Genomic DNA, 18,261 nt, shown 5'->3' on the forward strand with positions numbered 1-18,261 from the left:
TAGGTTATGATACATTTCAGCCCCACAATGAAAGGAACTGGTGTTCCAGGTAACAAGCACATTGGAATATGTGGGGGGGGGGGTCCATTGTAAATGCAGCAGCGAGCGTCACGGGGAAACATTCCTGAGACTGCTTTATGATGGACCTTGTGATCTGAGGGAAACAAAGAGAGGTGAAACGGAATCTGATGAATCTGCAATGCAGTGCAGTTTAGGTCAAAAGATACAATTACCCAGACAAACTGAATTCTCAAGTGCAATTAAAATTCTGCACACTGTTCTCACTTCAGAGAGAGAGAGAGAGGATGAGCAGAGGGGCGGGGTTGTGTGTTTGTGTGTGCATGCCCGAGTGTCTGTGAGTTGGTGTGAAGAGGCTTTATATAATCACAAAGACACAGCAAACAAACACCCAAACTGCTCAGAAATCTTTCCACGTTATACAGTTGTTTGTTCAAAGACTCCGAAAAGCTTTACAGCACCCCAAAATAGTTGAGCTGGATTCAGCTTGTGTTTGTTATTTTTACAATGGATTGATAGATATATAGAAAACACCAACAGAGATTTAGACTGCTTTCCCGACATATATCACCCCTCCCCTCTCCTTCTCCTTCCTCTCTCCCCTCCGCTCTCCTTCTCCTGTCCCCTCCCCTCTGCTCTCATTCTCCTGTCCCCTCCCCTCTGCTCTCCTTCTCCTGTCCTCTTCCCTCCCCTCCGCTCTCCTTCTCCTGTCCCCTCCCCTCTGCTCTCCTTCTCCTGTCCTCTTCCCTCCCCTCCGCTCTCCTTCTCCTGTCCCCTCCCCTCTGCTCTCCTTCTCCTGTCCCCTCCCCTCTGCTCTCCTTCTCCTGTCCTCTTCCCTCCCCTCCCCTCTGCTCTCCTTCTCCTGTCCTCTTCCCTCCCCTCCCCTCTCCTTCTCCTGTCCCCTCCCCTCTGCTCTCCTTCTCCTGTCCCCTCTGCTCTCCTTCTCCTGTCCCCTCTGCTCTCCTTCTCCTGTCCCCTCTGCTCACGTTCTCCTGTCCCCCCCCCTCTCCTTCTCCTTCTCCCCTCCGCTCTCCTTCTCCTGTCCCCTCCCCTCTGCTCACGTTCTCCTGTCCCCTCCCCTCTGATCACGTTCTCCTGTCCCCTCTCCTTCTCCTTCTCCTCTCCCCTCCCCTCCGCTCTCCTTCTCCCCTCTGCTCTCCTTTTCCTCTCCCCTCTCCTCTGCTCTGCTCTCCTTCTCCTGTCCCCTCCCCTCTGCTCTCCTTCTCCTGTCCTCCCCCCCTGCTCTCCTTCTCCTCTCCCCTCCCCTCTGCCCTCTTTCTCGCCTCCTCTCCCCTCTCCTTTTCCTTCTCCTGTCCTCTCCCCTCCCCTCTGCTCTCCTTCTCCTGTCCCCTCCCCTCTGCTCTCCTTCTCCTGTCCCCTCCCATCCCCCATGCCCTCGTTCTCCCCCCCTCTCCTTCTTCTCATGTCCTCTCCCCTCCCCTCTGCTCTCCTTCTCCTGTCCTCCCCTCTGCTCTCCTTCTCCCCTCCCCGCTCTACTCCCCTCTCCCCTCCCCTCTCTCCTCCCCTCTGCTCTCTTTCTCCTGTCCCCCCTCCCCTCTCGCCTCCTCTCTGCTCTCCTACTCCTCTCCTCTTCCATCTGCTCTCCTTCTCCCCTCCCCTCTCCCCTCCCCTCTGCTCACATTCTCATCTCCTGTCCCCTCCCCTCTGCTTTCATTTCCCTCTCCCCTCTCCTTCCCCTTCTCCAATCTGCTCTCCTTCTAAACCTCCCCTCCGCTTCTCCCCTCTGCTCTCCTTCTCCCCTCCCCTCCCCTCTCCCCTCCCCTCCCCTCCCCTCCCCTGCCCTCCCCTCCCCTCCCCTCTGCTCCTCTCCCCTCCCCTCCCCTCTGCTCCTCTCCTCTCCTTTCCTCTCCTCTTCTCTTCTCTCCTCTCCTCTCCTCTCCTCTCCTCTCTGCTCTCCTTCTCCCCTCTGCACTCCCCTCTGCTCTCCTTCTCCTCTACTCTCCCCTACTCTACCCTCTGCTCTTCTCCTCCTCTCCTCTTCTCTCCCTCCTTTCCAAAATCCCCACAGCTTGACACCTGGATGTTGCATATAAACAAGATTACGCCTGAGAATGTTTGGGGGCCTAATGATAATCAATGAAAATCTTTTGTTATCCATAAAGCAAATTGCTTAATGCTAACAGATCGAGAGAGAGAGAGAGAGGGAGAGAGAGAGAGAGAGAGAGAGAGAGAGAGAGAGAGAGAGAGAGAGAGAGAGAGAGAGAGAGAGAGAACCTCGGCCTAAACATCAGAGTCACAGATAACTTCCACAAAGCTGTGAACGATCTGAGAGACAAGACAAGAAGGGCATTCTATGCCATCAAAAGGTACATAAAATTCGACATACCAATTAGGATCTGGCTAAAAATACTGGAATCAGTTATAAAACCCATTGCCAATAATGGTTGTGAGGTCTGGGGTTCCGCTCACCAACCAATAATTCACAAAATGGGACAAACACCAAATTGGAAAGGGAAAAGGGGATACCTAATCAGTTGTACAACTGAATGCATTCAACTGTTGAGACTCTGCATCCAGAATTCAGCAAAAATATCCTCTGAGTACAACGTAAAACACCAAATAATGCATGCAGAGCAGAATTAGGCCGATACCCGCTAATGATCAAAATCCGGAAAAAATGTGTTAAATTCTACAACCACCTAAAAGGAAGCGATTCCCAAACCTTCCATAACAAAGCCATCACCTTCAGAGAGATGAACCAGTAGAAGAGTCCCCTAAGCAAGCTGTTCCTGGGGCTCTGTTCACAAACACAAACCACAGAGCCCCAGGACAGCAACACAATTAGACCCAAACAAATCATGAGAAAACAAAAAGATAATTACTTGACACACTGGAAAATATTTACAAAAAAATTGCAAACTAAAATGCTATTTGGCCCTAAACAGAGAGTACACAGTGGCAGAATACCTGACCACTGTGACTGACCCAAACTTAAGGAAATCTTTGACTATGTACAGACTCAGTGAGCATAGCCTTCCTATTGAGAAAGGCCGCCGTAGGCAGACCTGGCTCTCAAGACAAGACAGGAAATGTGCACACTGCCCACAAAATGAGGTGGAAACTGAGCTGTACTTCCTAACCTGCCAAATGTATGACCATATTAGAGACACATATTTCCCTCAGATTACACAGACCCACAAAGAATTGGAAAACAAATCCAATTTTTTTTAACTCCCATATCTACTGGGTGAAATACCACATTTTGCCCTCACAGCAGCAAGATTTGTGACCTGTTGCCACAAGGGCAAGCAGTGATGAAACAAACACCATTTTAAGTATAACCCATATTTATGTTGATTTATTTTTCATTTTGTACTTTAACTATTTGCACATAATTACAGCACTGTATATAGACATGATATGACATTTTGTATTTTTGGCCCTGGCTGCTCTGAGTGGTGGGCAGAGCTGGCACATCTTCTTCTTCTGGCCCTGGCTGCTCTGAGTGGTGGGCAGAGCTGGCACCTCTTCCTCTTCTGGCCCTGGCTGCTCTGAGTGGTGGGCAGAGCTGGCACCTCTTCCTCTTCTGGCCCTGGCTGCTCTGAGTGGTGGGCAGAGCTGGCACCTCTTCCTCTTCTGGCCCTGGCTGCTCTGAGTGGTGGCCAGAGCTGGCACCTCTTCCTCTTCTGGCCCTGGCTGCTCTGAGTGGTGGCCAGAGCTGGCACCTCTTCCTCTTCTGGCCCTGGCTGCTCTGAGTGGTGGTGGCATGGCTCTCTTTCATCACCTCACATCTTTCCATTGCCTCAGTTCTTTTGGGGAGATGGGAGAACCTTCCAGAAGGACAACCATCTCTGCAGCACTCCACCAATCAGGCCTTTATGGTAGAGTGGCCAGACAGAAGTCACTCCTCAGTAAAAGGACGGAATGCCAAGCATCATGTCTGGAGGAAAGCTGCTCATCCACTGTGACGCAGTCGCTGGGGATGAACCTTCCTCTACCGTTTGCTAGGAAAAGGTCCCACACATACTGGAAGGCTGCCAGGTGATCCGTTGCCTCTCTGGAGACTCTGGTCCTCTTGTCATCAAGCCTCAGGTAGCGACGGATATCCTCATATCTTACGACCAACATGGTGGCCTCATACATTGGATTCTGCAGTGGATCCAAAAATAGCTCCGGTGTGGAGACATCCCACCTTTTCTCCACGCCGGTGAGGAGGGTTAAACCAATAAAGGCCTTTAGGTCCTCTTTGTTGACCTCTCTCCACTCTGTCCCTTTTGTTCCCTCTTTGTTGACCTCTCTCCACTCTCTCCCTTTTGTTCCCTCTTTGTTGACCTCTCTCCACTCTCTCCCTGTTGTCCCTCTTTGTTGACCTCTCTCCACTCTCTCCCTTTTGTTCCTCTTTGTTGACCTCTCTCCACTCTGTCCCTGTTGTCCCTCTTTGTTGACCTCTCTCCACTCTCTCCCTTTAGTTCCTCTTTGTTGACCTCTCTCCACTCTCTCCCTTTTGTTCCTCTTTGTTGACCTCTCTCCACTCTGTCCCTTTTGTTCCTCTTTGTTGACCTCTCTCCACTCTCTCCCTTTAGTTCCTCTTTGTTGACCTCTCTCCACTCTCTCCCTTTTGTTCCCTCTTTGTTGACCTCTCTCCACTCTCCCTGTTGTCCCTCTTTGTTGACCTCTCTCCACTCTCTTCCTTTTGTTCCCTCTTTGTTGACCTCTCTCCACTCTCTCCCTGTTGTCCCTCTTTGTTGACCTCTCTCCACTCTCTCCCTTTTGTTCCTCTTTGTTGACCTCTCTCCACTCTGTCCCTTTTGTTCCCTCTTTGTTGACCTCTCTCCACTCTCTCCCTTTTGTTCCCTCTTTGTTGACCTCTCTCCACTCTCTCCCTGTTGTCCCTCTTTGTTGACCTCTCTCCACTCTCTCCCTTTTGTTCCTCTTTGTTGACCTCTCTCCACTCTGTCCCTGTTGTCCCTCTTTGTTGACCTCTCTCCACTCTCTCCCTTTAGTTCCTCTTTGTTGACCTCTCTCCACTCTCTCCCTTTTGTTCCTCTTTGTTGACCTCTCTCCACTCTGTCCCTTTAGTTCCTCTTTGTTGACCTCTCTCCACTCTCTCCCTTTTGTTCCCTCTTTGTTGACCTCTCTCCACTCTCTCCCTGTTGTCCCTCTTTGTTGACCTCTCTCCACTCTCTCCCTTTTGTTCCTCTTTGTTGACCTCTCTCCACTCTCTCCCTTTAGTTCCTCTTTGTTGACCTCTCTCCACTCTCTCCCTTTTGTTCCTCTTTGTTGACCTCTCTCCACTCTGTCCCTGTTGTCCCTCTTTGTTGACCTCTCTCCACTCTCTCCCTTTAGTTCCTCTTTGTTGACCTCTCTCCCTTTTGTTCCCTCTTTGTTGACCTCTCTCCACTCTCTCCCTGTTGTCCCCCTTTGTTGACCTCTCTCCACTCTCTTCCTTTTGTTCCCTCTTTGTTGGGGTGTTCACTCCAGTAAGACCCTTTTTACTCAGTCTATTTGACTGATTTTAACTCTCCTCCATATCAGCAGAATCATCTAGGACAGCTGGACTACCAGGGGCATCCAGAACTCCAACTTGACCCCCAGGCACATAGTCTGTGTCATCTGAATTGGATACCTCAGATTCTGAGTCAGAGGCACCAATGACTTCCTCATGCAGCATCTGTAAAACCATGTTGGTTGTATATCTGGCAGCATTCTAATGAGCTCCCTTACGAAGCGTCTTTTACTCAATGAGTTACAAAGGAGAAATGAAAACGGTGACTAATGAACATTCCCCCCAAAATATATTTAATACATATTTTATTAATTACATTGATGTTATTGTTGTAGCAAAAAGAAAGGTTAGTTTGACGAGTGCAATGCAGTGAATTCCATAGGAAATACATACGGGTCATATTTGACCCACATATGTAAAAAACTTGAGGAAGTGATGCAAAAACTATTTTTTTTCTTAAAAAATAAGAAATGAAACAACAAAACTAGGATGTTAGAACATAAATTACACATTATGTATATTTATATTTTAAATATTTAATAATATAATTTAAAAAAGTATAATTATATCTTAAATATTTCATATTTAAGGAATTCCTGGAATATTAGATGAGGGGTTCAATACAGCAAAAAAACATTAGGCCGAGTCATTTTGACCAGCATCGGCATCCTAGGGTTAAATTGTTGTCCTAAGACGGACTGAGCATGTGCAAACAGCAAATCCAGAGCATGTTGGTGGGCGGAGTTAAAAGGCTCTGCCCCCTGAAAACATCTTGGAAAAACGTCAGGCTTATAGGCTCGGTTGGGCTCATGCATGGTTGGCCAAGCTGGCAAAAGCTGCGTGCATGCATGCATATGTGTGTGTGTGTGTTTGTCTCTGTGTGTGTGTATGTGGGTGTGTGCATGCTTGTGTGTGGGTGTGTTCTCATTCAAAAAGAGCATGTGTCGCTAAACTTGAACCTGTCCATTCATGGCGTCATCTATAGATCTGCCCCCTGGTCTCTAGGCCCATTCAACACTATCAGTGCTGTCCTCTATCTATAACCCCCTGGAGTCGCTCCACAGTGACCGACCAGGAAGACTCTCCCCTATACTGCCTGTGTCCCTAATGGCACCCTATGGGCCCTGTTCAAATGTGGTGCACTACACCTGGAATAATCTGCATATTAAATTCCCCTTCCTCTTTTATCGTCTGGGAGTGTCAGGAGCAGATAAGGGGACAGTCCTATTGTGGCAAACACAACATGTGTCCCAAAGAATAACAGGAGGGAGCTAATTGAAGAGGAGGATCATGGGAGATATGAGTAGAGCCGTTACTGCTGGTGCCACGAGAGATAAGGTGCACCTTTCACTCGTCCCTGATCATGCACACACAAACATGCACACACACACATATTAGTGGGTGTGTACATTGTAGCGGGTGTACCTAAGGTCTGTAATGCATATAGTAATCTGATGCCATTTGGTGGAACAGTAATTAATTGGGCACTGGGATCCATGGGAAAGACTGAATCAGTGAATCCAATGTCAATGTGTGAGTGAACCCTTCTGTGTTAAATGTGCTCTTTGTAAGGCTGTGAGGGTTGCCCTCAAATACACACATTAGAAGAGAGAGAGAGAGAGAGAGAGAGAGAGAGAGAGAGAGAGAGAGAGAGAGAGAGAGAGAGAGAGAGAGAGACATAATGAAAAAGGGATGGAGGTAGGGAAGCACTCTGTTGGACCCTACAGACGATGATAAAGCGATGCCATTAGGAGATGGAATGTGGAGGATCCTCTATAAGCCATTACCATCACCACACTACAGGCAACTCAGCTGTTAAGCTACTGTCTCTCTGCTCTGCTCTCTGGCTTTAGACAGAGAAACAAGACACTATCTTTTTCTGGACCCTTATTCCCGCAGTTAGATAGCAAGCACCTTTCGCTTCATTGAGCTCTGAGACAGAAGTGTCCGCTGCTGAGACAGTGTCCGCTGTTGAGACAGAAGTGTCTACTGCTGAGACAGAAGTGTCCGCTGCCGAGACAGAAGACTCCGCTGTTCAGACAGAAGAGTCCGCTGTCAAGACAGAAGTGTCCGCTGCCGAGACAGAAGACTCCGCTGTTCAGACAGAAGAGTCCGCTGCCGAGACAGAAGACTCCGCTGTTCAGACAGAAGAGTCCGCTGCCGAGACAGAAGTGTCCGCTGCCGAGACAGAAGTGTCCGCTGCCGAGACAGAAGACTCCGCTGCCGAGACAGAAGACTCCTCTGCCGAGACAGAAGACTCCTCTGCCGAGACAGAATGGTCCGCTGTTGAGACAGAAGTGTCCGCTGTTCAGACAGAAGAGTCCGCTGTCAAGACAGAAGTGTCCGCTGTTGAGACAGAAGTGTCTACTGCTGAGACAGAAGTGTCCACTGAGACAGAAGTGTCTACTGCTGAGACAGAAGTGTCCACTGAGACAGAAGTGTCCACTGAGACAGAAGTGTCCACTGAGACAGAAGTGTCCACTGCTGAGACAGAAGTGTCCACTGAGACAGAAGTGTCCACTGAGACAGAAGTGTTCTAAACGTTCAGATTTCATTACATTTGATCGCTTTCAACAAACATCTTTGTGACATTTCATGTTTACGATGATTTTTTAAATGTCATTTATCTACCTTCCCCATGGACTACAGTTAAAAACAAGCCAGCTGGCTAAATCTGTCACTTTTATAGACATTTTAAATCAAATCAAATCAAAGTTTATTTGTCACATGCGCCGAATACAATAGGTGTAGACCTTACAGTGAAATGCTTACGTACAAGGTTTAATCAATAGTGCAAAAAAAGCTATTAGGTGAACAATAGGTAAGTAAAGAAATAAAACAACAGTAAAAAGACAGGCTATATACAGTAGCGAAGCTATAAAAAGTAGTGAGGCTACATACAGACACCGGTTAGTCAGGCTGATCGAGGTAGTATGTACATGTAGATATGGTTAAAGTGGCTATGCATACATGACGAACAGAGAGTAGCAGCTGCATAAAAAGAGGGGTTGGGGGGGTTGGTGGGGTACACAATGCAAATAGTCCAGGTAGCCATTTGATTACCTGTTCGGGTGTCTTATGGCCTGGGGGTAAAAACTGTTGAGAAGCCTTTTTGTCCTAGACTTGGCACTCCGGTACCGCTTGCCATGCGGTAGTAGAGAGAACAGTCTATGACTGGGGTGGCTGGGGTCATTGACAAATTTTAGGGTCTTCCTCTGACACCGCCTGGTGTAGAGGTCCTGGATGGCAGGCAGCTTAGCCCCAGTGATGTACTGGGCTGTACGCACTACCCTCTGTAGTGCCTTGCGGTCAGAGGACGAGCAATTGCTGTACCAGGCAGTGATGCAACCAGTCAGGATGCTCTCGATGTTGCAGCTGTAGAACCTTTTGAGGATCTCAGGACCCATGCCAAATCTTTTTAGTTTCCTGAGGGGGAATAGGCTTTGTCGTGCCCTCTTCACAACTGTCATGGCGTGTTTGGACCATTCTAGTTTGTTGTTGATGTGGACGCCAAAGAACTTGAAGCTCTCAACCTGCTCCAGCTTGATTCATATGCATTGTCCCTATCAAATACATTCAATAAATTAAATTAAATCAAATCATATTGTATAGCCATTATTATATGGTCAAAGTAAGGGTATAACCTGTGTACTTTCCATATACTTAGCATGGTTGTTGGTCGGAAACATAGTAAATATTACTATTACTGGTCTTTCTGTATTCCAAGAACCATTAGACTTAATCTAATGGAAGGGACACTTAATTCAGTGCCCTTGGAGATGTGTTAAAACATATTAACCAGATGATGGAACACAAACGATCAAAATAACAGTGAGGCATAGATCTGCATCTCAAATGGCACCCTATTCCTTATAGAGCGCACTACGTTTGACCAGGGCTTATAGGGCTCTAGTCAAAATAGGGTGCCATTTGGAACACATCCATAGGCATAAAATAAACTGCAGGGAGGGATATCTGCTGCTGAAAAATAACCCTAGCAACGTACAAAAATGTAGACCGATGCACAGTCAAAATATTGTTTTAATATCTATGCTAATGATGCTTTTAAATCTCTGTGTGGATTATTTTATGGAGTATCAACTACCAACTACTGAGCTAGGCATACTAAAATCAGTCTGCTGCTGTTCTCTCCAATATATTCCTCCTGCTTCTATACTAAGCAATTAAGTCTTTGACTTCTTTAGGAAGGGAATGAGAGCCTTTACACTAACAATAGATAATATTGTAATAGTCATTGGATCACAAGACGGCACACTGTGTGTGTGTCATAATAAACGTTGTTTATTGAGCTGGAACAGATACTGACATACCAATCTGCCTCAGAGCAATGTTTATAAAAATTATGTGTTTATAAAAATGTTGAGTTTATGAAAATGGTGTGTTCAGGGAGTAGCTCTGTTTTGTACTGTCAAAACTGTTATTATATGTAGAAGCCAGACAACATAGTTTAAGTTAAGCCTTTAAAATAGACAGATCCATATACAACGCATTCGGAAAGTATTCAACCTCCACTACTTCCACATTTTGTTACGATAGAGCCTTATTCTAAAATGGATTTTTTTTTAAATTCAACATCGATCTACACACAAAACCAAATAATGACATCACAATATCCCATAATGACATCACAATACCCCATAATGACATCACAATACCCCATAAAAACAGGTTTTTAGAAATATTTGAAAATGTATTAAATATTATAAACAGATATACCTTATTTACATCATTATTCAGACCCTTTGCTTTGAGACTCAAAATTGAGCTCAGGTGCATCCTCTTTCCATTGATTATCCTTGAGATGTTTCTACAACTTATTTGGAGTCCACCTGTGGTAAATTCAAATGATTGGACATGATTTGGAAAAGCACACAGTGCATGTCAGAGGAAAAACCAAGCCATGAGGTTGAAGGATTTGTCCGCAGAGTTCCGAGACGGGATTGACGAGACGAGACAGATCTGGGGAAGGGTAGCAAAATAATTCTGCAGCATTGAAGGTCCCCAAGAACACAGTGGCCTCCATCATTCATAAATGGATGAAGTTTGGAACAACCAATACCCTTTCTAGAGATGTCTTCTGGTCAAACTGAGCAATCGGGGGAGAAGGGCCTTGGTAAGGGAGGTGACCAAAAACCTGATGGTCACTCTGAGAGAGCTCTAGATTTCCTCTGTGGAGATGGGAGAACCTTCCAGAAGGACAACCATCTCCGCAGCACTCCACCAATCAGGCCTTTATGGTAGATTGGCCAGACGGAAGCCCCTCCTCAGTAAAAGGCACATGACAGCCTGCTTGGAGTTTGCCAAAAAGGCACCTAAAGGACTCAGACAATGAGAAAGAAGATTCTCTGGTCTGATGAAACCAAGAATGAACTATTTGGCCTGAATGCCAAGAGTCACGTCTGGAGGAAACCTGGCACCAACCCTACAGTGAAGCATGATCATGGCAGCATCATGTTGTGGGGATGTTTTTCAGAGGCAGGGACTGGGAGAGAAGTCAGGATCGAGGGAAAGACGAACGGAGCAAAGTACAGAGAGATCCTTGATGAACATCTGCTCCAGAGTGATCAGGACCTCAGACTGGGGCGAAGGTTCACCTTCCAACATGACAACGACCCTAAGCACACAGCCAAGACAACGCATGAGTGGTTTCGGGACAAGTCTCTGAATGTCCTTGAGTGGCCCAGCCAGAGCCCGGACTTGAACCTGATCGAACATCTCTGGAGAGACCTGAAAATAGCTGTGCAGCGACGCTCACCACCCAACCTGACAGAGCTTGAGAGGATCTGCAGAGAAGATTGGGAGAAACTCCCTAAATACAAGTGTGCCAAGCTTGTAGCGTCATACCCAAGAAGACTCAAGGCTGTAATCGCTGCCAAAGGTGATTCAACAAAGTTCTGAGTAAAAGGTATGAATACTTATCTAAACGTAATATTTCCGTTTTTTTTTAAATACATTTGCATCCACTTATCCCATCTCAGTCTCTCGGAGGACACACACACCAGGTAGACCCCCACCAGACACTATTCTTTAATTTAATTGTTAAGGTAATACAAACTAAGTGTCATAAGTGTCACGACTTCTGCCGAAGTCGATGCCTCTCCTTGTTCGGGCGGTGTTCGGCGGTTGACGTCGCCGGTCTTCTAGCCATCGCTGATCCATTTTTCATTTTCCATTTGTGTTGTCTTGTTTTCCCACACACCTGGTTTAATTTCCCTCATTATGTGTTGTATATTTAGCCCTCTGTTTCCCCCATGTCTTTGTGCGTGATTGTTTATTTGTTAGGTCTGTACGTTTCCGGCTGGTTTATTCCCGGGTGCTGTTTTACCCGTGTTTAGTGGCAACCGTTATTTGGTTCACACATTGGGTTTGTTACTTTGTGTTATTGCTTTTATTAAAGTACGTTGTTCACTTATCTCTGCTCTCCTGCGCCTGACTTCAAGCACCAGCTACACTCACCACCTGACAATAAGGGTCAGTCTTTCTTCACACGTACACTACCAGTCAAAAGTTTGGACACACCTGTACTCAATCAAGGACTTTTCTTAATTTTTTACTATTTTCTACATTGTAGAATAATAGTGAAGACATCAACACTATGAAATAACACATTTGGAATCATATAGTAACCAAAAAAGTGTTAAACAAATCAAAATAGATTTTATATTTGAGATTCTTCAGACAGCAGGAGCGGTAGAGATACTCTGAATGATATGAAAAGCCCAACGACATTTACTCCTGAGATGCTGACCTGTTGCACCCTCGACAACCACTGTGATTATTATTATTTGACCCTGCTAGTCATCTATGAACATTGGAACATCTTGGCCATGTTCTGTTATAATCTCCACCCGGCACAGCCAGAAGAGGACTGGCCACCCCTCATAGCCTGGTTCCTCTCTAAGTATCTTCCTAGGTTCTGGCCTTTCTAGGGAGTTTCTCTTAGCCACCATGCTTCTACACCTGCATTGCTTGCTGTTTGGGGTTTTAGGTTGGGTTTCTGTACAGCACTTTGAGATATCAGCTGATCTAAGAAGGGCTGTATAAATACATTTGATTTGATTTGATTCACAGTAGCTACCCTTTGCCTTGATGACAGCTTTGCATACTTTGGCTAAACCAGTTATAATATTAAAAGTTAAATATACAACAGCAGTAATAAGAAACAACAGCGTGATGACAATATAATGACAATAATATAAAGTAATAATAATAAAGAAAATGAAAACAATTAAAGATTAAATATGGCATGTTTGATATTACATTCCAATTGCAGACGTTTCCTCACAGTAGGAACTACTGGACCCCATGTTGTCACAGAACTGAGATCTCAAAGCACACTACAAATATAATCAGTTCAAACATCTGGTTTGTGACAAATATGAGACGTCCATTTCGTTTTTTGAATAGTGGTGCTTACAGCGTACCCCATGTGGATGCTGATGGGACAAACCGTCAGTTTCTTCAAAATGTTCATAAAAGTTTTATTGTCACATACACTGGATAGCTGCACTAAAATGTTTTGTTTTACAGGGTCAGCCATAGTAGTACGGCGCCCCCGGAGAAAATTAGGGTTAAGTGCCTTGCTCAACAGCACATTGACAGATTGTTCACCTTGTCGGCTCAGGTATTCGAACCAGCAACCTTTGGGTTACTTTGGAGCTGTACTCTAGCTGGGACAAATTCTCTTCTCATTATAAACACACAGAGAACACCACCCCTTACCCTTTCCCTTTCCAGGTGGCACCCTATTCACTATACAGAGCCCCATAGGGCTCTGGTCAAAAGTAGTGCACTATAAAGGGAAGATTTTGCCTGTGACTCTAGCCGCATTCGATGTGCTTTAGGCCTCTAATGCTTTATTTCAGAGGACCTGGGTCCTCCATTCACCAGCAGACTACTATTGTCTGAGTACAAAGACACAAACTCAAACACAGTGGTGGAAAAAGTACTGAATTGTCATACTTGAGTAAAAGTAAAGATACCTTAATAAAAAATGACTCAAGTCAAAGTGAAAGTCACCCAGTAAAATAGTACTTGAGTAAAAGTCTAAAAGTATTTGGTTTAAAATATACTTAAGTATCAAAAGTAAATGTAATTGCTAAAATATACTTAAGTATCAAAAGTAAAGGTATAAATCATTTCAAATTCCTTATATTAACCAAACCAGACGGCACCATTTTCATGTTTTTTATTTATTTATGGATAGCCAGGGACATGCTTCAACACTCAGACATCATTTACAAGGATGCACTTGTGTTTAGTGAGTCTGTCAGATCAGAGGCAGTCGAGACGCCAGGGATGTTCTCTTGATAAGTGTGTGATTGGACCATCTTCCTGTCCTGCTAAGCAATCAAAATGTAACTAGTACTTTTGAGTGTCAGCAAAAAGGAATAAAAAGTACATGATTTTCTTTAGGAATGTAGTGAAGTAAAAGTGGTCAAAAATATGAATAGTAAAGTACAGATATTCCCCCAAAATACTTAGGTAAAAATACTTTAAAGTACTATTTTAGTACTTTACACCACTGCTCAAACCCATGGGTGCATCCCAAATGACATCTTATTCCCAATATAGTACACTGCTTTTGACCAGGGCCCATAGGGACTAGGGTACTATTTGGGAAGCCATATCTTAATGCTTCCCTCATGTCCATGAGAGTGCTTCATCAATTCCTCTAAAAAATAATTTCCTCTAAAAAAACATGAATTGGCTCCAGAACTCTAACACTGGCCTATGTACATGTATTACATGTTTAACTGCTATGCTATAACAATGATGTACAATTTCTTGTTTCCACCCATTCAAAAAGATGTCTGAGACAACAATGAACATATGGAGCCATCTTACTCTCGCCTCATGCAAAAAGCTGCGTAGTATATAATCACATGTGACTGTTATTGCACCCCGTGGAAAGAGCATGGCGTCCCTCATAAATGCCACCTGCTGTGATGAATGGGCCTATAAGAGAACAATAGGAGGTGGAAACACACTTTACAGTCAGCAGAGATTCATCTAGAAACATTAAACTGAAGAGAGACGGAAAGGCTGTCTGTTCATTGGGCAAAAGCATCCCAGTTGGATACATGTCTTACGGGTTGGTTTGATTTGTACTTTCAGATCATTGTTTTTTGCATAGAGTATATGTAAAGGTCGTACAGTATACACAGTGCAGCAAAGAGGAATTGGACGTTTATGAATGCACAGGGCGTAGTGTATACAGTACAGTGCCTTCAGAAAGTATTCACACCCTTTGACTTTTTCCACATTTTGTTGTTTTACAACCTGAATTTAAAATGGATTAAATTGAGATTTTGTGCCACTGATCTACACCCAATACCCCATAATGTCAAAGTCCAATTATGTTTTTAGAAATGTTTACAAATTAATGAAATATGTAAAGCTGAAATGTATTGAGTCAATAAGCATTCAACCCCTTTGTTATGGCAAGCCTAAATAAGTTCAGGAGTAAATATGTGCTTAACAAGTCACATAATAAGTTGCATGGACTCACTCTGTGTGCAATAATAGTGTTTAACATGATTTGAAAACGACTACCCCATCTCTGTATCGCACACATGTAATTATCTGTAAGGTTCCTCAGTTGATCAGTGAATTTCAAGCACAGTTTCAACCACAAAGACCAGGGACGTTTTTCAATGGTTCGCAAAGAAGGGCACCTATTGGTAGATGGGTAAAAAAAAAGAAAAGCAGAGATTGAAGTGAAGTTATTAATTACACGCTGGCTTGCTTTTTAACACACCCAGTCACTACAAAGATAAAGGTGCCTTTCCTAACTTCGTTGCCGGAGAGGAAGGAAACCACTCAGGCATTTCACCATGAGGCCAATGGTGATTTTAAAACAGTTACATAGTTTAATGGCAGTGATAGGAGAACACTGAGGATGGATCAACACCATTGTTGTTACTCCACAATACTAACCTAAATGACAGAGTGACAATAAGGAAGACTGTACAGATTTTTTTTAAATTCTAAAACATGCATCCTGTTTGCAATAAGGCACTAAAGTAATACTGAAGAAAAATGTGGCAAAGAAATAAACTTTATGTCCTGAATACCAAGCGTTATGTTTGGGGCAAATCCAACACAACACATTACTGAGTACCAGTCTTTACGTTTCTAAGCATGGTGGTGACTGCATCATGTTAATGCTATGCTTGACATCAGCAAGGACTAGGGAGGTTTTGGATAAAAAATAAACGGAATAGAGCAAAGCACAGGCAACATTTTTGAGGAAAACTTGGTTTCTTTATGCTTTCCAACAGACACTGGGAGACAAATTCACCTTTCAGTAAGACAACCTAAAACACAAGGCCAAATATACACTGGAGTTGCTTACTAAGATGACATTGAATGTTCCTGACTGGCCTAGTCACTCTTTTTACTTAAATCAGCTTGAAAATCTATGACAAGGCATGACAGATATTTAAGATGTTTTTACAGAATGGGAAAATATTGTAAAATCCACGTGGTCAAAGCTCTTAGCAACTCAAATGTAATCGCCGCAAAAGGTGATTCTAACATGTATTGACTCAGGGAGTTGAATACTTATCTCATCAAGATATGTTAGTGTTTTATGTTCCAGACATTACACATTTTTTAAATAATTTTTCTTCCACTTTTGAAATGAAACAGTACTTTGTGTAAATCGTTGACTAAAAAAATGACAGTTAAATCCATTTGAATCTCACTTTGTAACACAACTAAATGTGGATAAAGTTAAGGGGTATCAATACTTTCTGAAGGCATTGTATACTGTTTGTGTCACATATGATTATGTTGCATAGGTCAGGGTTTGAATGGGCATCAGAACTCCTTTAGGTAATGAAGATACCCTTAAATCTAACTGGTTGTTGATACTGACGGTTGAATGGGCATCAGAACTCGTTTAGGTTATAAAGATACCCTTAAATCTAACTGGTTGTTGATACTGACGGTTGAATGGGCATCAGAACTCCTTTAGGTTATGAAGATACCCTTAAATCTAACTGGTTGTTGATACTGACGGTTGAATGGGCATCAGAACTCCTTTAGGTAATGAAGATACCCTTAAATCTAACTGGTTGTTTACACTGACGGTTGCACAACACATTCATTCTCATTTGAAAGTTGTTTGTTTTGGGATGGTTACAGGAATCAATGTTTGTGATGGATGGCTGGGAAACTTGAAGCTTGTGTTACTGCCTGTCTGCCACACATGATTCATACTGTACACTGTACCGACTTACAGGCTGCGGGAGGTCTGGTGGCAGGCAGCTGTTTAAAAAAAATCCACATCCAAAAACAAACCCCTTCAGCCTTCCTTAAAGACTAACATTGCCCACTTTGTATTGATGATAAAAGGCTAAATAAAAAATAAAAAATCGCTGCCCAATGTGTACTGTACCCCTGAAGCAGAATACCTGACGCCATTTTGAAAAGTCTTCACAAAACACTAACTAGTCTCTTTGCATTCGCCTCGTTGACAACCCATTTGACCTCTCCCAGCTTGTTAGTGATACATAGAGACACTCGTCTACAGGGACAGAGGACAAGGAGCAGATTGACTTTGATGTAGATGGATAGAGAAAGAGCTCTGTGTCTGTCTCTCTGTGTGTGTCTGTCTGTCTGGCTATGTGTCTAGCTGTGTGTCTGCCTGCCTGGCTGTCATCAAGTTTGCAGACGACACCACAGCAGTAGGCCTGATTACCAACAACGACGAGACGGCCTACAGGGAGGAGGTGAGGACCTTCGGAGTGTGGTGTCAGGAAAATAACCTCTCACTCAACAACAACAAAACAAAGGAGATGATCGTGGACTTCAGGAAACAGCAGAGGGAGCACCCCCCCATCCACATCGAAGGGACAGTAGTGGAGAAGGTAGAAAGTTTTAAGTTCCTTGGCGTACACATCACAGACAATCTGAAATGGTCCACCCACACAGACAGTGTAGTGAAGAAGGCGCAACAGAGCCTCTTCAACCTCAGGAGGCTGATGAAATGTGGCTTGTCATCTAAAACACTCACTAACTTTTATAGATGCACAATCGAGAGCATCCTCTCGGGATGTATCACCGCCTGGTACGGCAATTGCATCGCCCTCAACCACAAGGTTCTCCAGAGTGTAGTGAGGTTTGCACAACGCATCACCAGGGAAAACTACCTGCCCTCCAGGACACCTACAGCACCCGATGTCACAGGAAAGCCAAAAAGATCATCAAGGACAACAACCACCTGAGCCACTGCCTGTTCACCCCGCTATCATCCAGAAGGCGAGGTCAGTACAGGTGCATCAAAGCAGGGACCGAGAGACTGAAAAACAGCTTCTATCTCAAGGCCATCAGACTGTTAAACAGCCATCACTAACATAAGGAGGATGCTGCCAACATACGGACTCAAATCTCTGGCCGCTTCAATAAACGTACTTAATAAAGGTATCACTAGTCACTTTAAATAACGCCACTTTTAATAATGTTTACACAGAGGTATCACTAGTCATTTTAAATAATGCAACTTTTAATAATGTTTACATATCCTACATTACTCATCTCATGTATATACTGTATTCTACACCATCTACTGCATCTGCCATCGCTCTTCCATATATTTCCATGTACATATTCTTATTCATTCCTTTACATTTGTGTGTATTTGTGTGTATAAGGTAGTTGTTGTGAATTTGTTAGATTACTTGTTAGATTTTACTGCGTAGTAAACTGCGCTACACTCGCATTAACATCTGCTAACCATGTGTATGTGA

The 18,261-nt window shown here is 44.1% G+C and overlaps 1 protein-coding gene across 5 annotated transcripts in view; it reads right to left on the reverse strand.

The window, feature by feature from the left end:
* The window catches only part of LOC129820230 (CUB and sushi domain-containing protein 3-like), an 805,004-nt gene that overhangs the window by 297,805 nt on the left and 488,938 nt on the right, over positions 1-18,261 (reverse strand). The window lies entirely within an intron of this gene.

The sequence above is a fragment of the Salvelinus fontinalis genome, chromosome 22 (assembly GCF_029448725.1).
Source record: "Salvelinus fontinalis isolate EN_2023a chromosome 22, ASM2944872v1, whole genome shotgun sequence".
In the NCBI taxonomy this organism is placed as follows: domain Eukaryota; kingdom Metazoa; phylum Chordata; class Actinopteri; order Salmoniformes; family Salmonidae; genus Salvelinus; species Salvelinus fontinalis.